A 2,750-nucleotide genomic window follows, 5' to 3' on the forward strand; every position below is an offset into this window, starting at 1 on the left:
TAAAGTGTACAATTGTCGTCAGCGTTTTTTTTTTTTTTTTGCCATCTTATTCGTCGAAGGATTAGCTATTAGCTAATGACCGAGCGGGCTGATTCAAAAGGGGGCGTTTACCTGTTTCCACAGCAACGGCAACATAGGTCAATATCATCCAATCAAAATTGCTCCTGGAGCCAACTGCAGCCCGAACAGGAAATGAGAAGTGAAAAATTTATCGATTGATGCATTAAACAAGCGAAAATATTTTGTTTTATCTGCGAGCCAGATGCAAACATCAAAAGAGCCATATATGGCTCGCAAGCCATAGGTTCCCGACCCGTGTTTTAGAGTGTTGAATCAGCCTGCCATGCATGTTTTTGGAATGTGGGAGGAAACAGGAGTACTTGGAGAAAACCCACACAGGTACAGGGAGAACATGAAAACTCCACCCAGAATTGAACCCTGCACCTCTGCACTGAGGTGGACATGCTAACCAGGGGACCAAAAATAGTCACCCCACTATGCTGCTAAGAGGTTCTCTGACCCAGTGATGCCTTTTGAAACGTTCTGAGTTTATCTAGAGGGAGACTGACGCAACCGGGCAGCGGGTGGACACCAAGCCTGACAAGAGGATAAAGGGTAGAGACTGCAGAGTCACAAGAATCTAAATCAATGATTAATTAGTTGATGACTAACCCATTTTTTCACATATTTGCAAATTGACCACTTTTTATAGGTACATCCAGTACAGTGAAACTCCTCTCGCAAGAAACCTACATGGGCGAAAATACCCCCTAATGTGAAAAAATCTTCATGCATTAACACCATTCCCATTCTCCTGCCCCCCATACGACGAAAAACAACCCTGTTGCGTTATACGAAATCATTTTCTCTGCTCCTGCCTCGCGAAGACTTTCACTACAACGAAGTCTAATCCAACAGCGACCTCTACTGCTTCGTTCGGAAATGGCAACAGCAACCACCACACTGGTTTAGATAGTGAACAATGTTTATTTCGGTCACAGATGCAAGTTTCCTGAACGCAACATACTCATAGCTGCTCTGCCATTGGCTTACCGAGCATTATCCTGGCCTCCGATTGGCCAAGAGGGATCTCACTGTCTATGTGTGTAGATACTGTCGCTGGATCCGTGGAAGATAGAGTGGAATGCATCCGATTAGCTGCTCAGAGTAAATTGCTTGTGGCTCGACGGACAGTCAAATAAACGAACGTTTCCTGGAATGCTTTACTTGTTATCATGCTAAAAACCTGACGCTAACTGGAGCGCTAATTAGAGAGAAGGCGAGTTCCATCACACTAACTATGGCCATCGAGGACTACGAAGCGTCCCGTGGCTGGCTTGAAAAGTTCATTGCATGACATCAGATTGTCATGTTCCGTATTTGACAGCAGGTGGCAGGCATTCATTCTGCCGCCTGCACACCTGCTGCCCATTTGTCTGTGATTACACCTGCTTTATCTAGGCGCTCAGGCTGTCGACTCATTGCCGGAGTATTGCTTGCCGTGCCACTGCTATTGCCCATGCTCGTTAACCTTACTCGTACTCGATTATTGTTCGCTACACTTTCTTCATCCCATCGGGATTATTTAAAAACGCATATTTGAGCTAGTACATTATCTTATCCTTTTCCTTGCCGTTCTTTGCAAGCGCTTTGTGTTTTCTCGTTACATTATTTTCCTGGTTCTTGTTTTGACCAGCGTTTTCTGTTGTCCTTTAAGACGGTATTTTTTCGTTTGTAATAAATATTATTTTTTGAGACGAAGGCCTTGTCAGTGTCTGCTGCTTCGGGGATCCACTTATTCTTGTTCGCTCTGTTTGCATACGAAGCAGTCCTTGTTTCCGGCCTTGTATGCAACGTGACAGAATACTCCGGCCACCATGGATCCCGCAGACATTGATAAGGTTTTGTCCGCTCTGTCCCGTCTAGAGCAATTTACGAGCCAGCAGAGCCAAGCCATTACGGAACTTCGCGGCGCGGTTTCCATGCTGGCTCACAGGTTCGATGATTTCGAGCCTCGCTTAATCGTTTTGGAAGGACGGAGAGCACCTCCCCCGGTGGCTCAATTTACCACTACGGAGGTACCCGTCTCTTCCCCTACTGTAAGTAGGGAACCGATGCTCCCACACCCACCACGTTATGGTGGTGAGCACGGTCAGTGCGGGCACTTCCTCCACCAGTGCTCGCTCATTTTCGACCAGCAACCTTCCGTTTATATTAACGATAATGCGAAGGTTGCCTATATCATGAGCCTATTAACTGGTCAGGCGGCGTCATGGGCAATTTCGGTGAGCAAACCACACCCGAGCCTCCGGTCTTCCTACCCCGGCTTCGTGGCCGCGTTTCGTCGGGTGTTCCACCATCCCGTACGGGGAAGAGAGGCTGAAGGCCGGCTACTTGAGCTCCGCCAAGGAAGACAATCCGTGGCGAACTACTCAATTGAGTTTCGAATTTTGGCCGCCCAAAGCGGATATGACGACCGGGCACTGTGTGGTTTGTTTTGTCGTGGATTGAACACCGTACTCAAAGATGAACTGGCTACCCGCGACGACAGCACCAACCTGGAGGAGCTAATTGATCTCTCTCTGCTCCTGGACAACCGCCTGAGAGAGAGGAACCGGGAGCGCGGAAGTGGTGGTTTTCCTTTCCGGCATCCAGCGAACCGAGGGGCCTTCAGCGAGACTACTCGGACAGCAGGGTCCGGAGACCATCACAGAGCCCGGAATGCTGCCACCGGGGAGGAGCCGATGCCG

The sequence above is a fragment of the Hippocampus comes genome, unplaced genomic scaffold (genome assembly GCF_001891065.2).
Source record: "Hippocampus comes isolate QL1 unplaced genomic scaffold, H_comes_QL1_v1.1 scaffold34, whole genome shotgun sequence".
Lineage (NCBI taxonomy): Eukaryota > Metazoa > Chordata > Actinopteri > Syngnathiformes > Syngnathidae > Hippocampus > Hippocampus comes.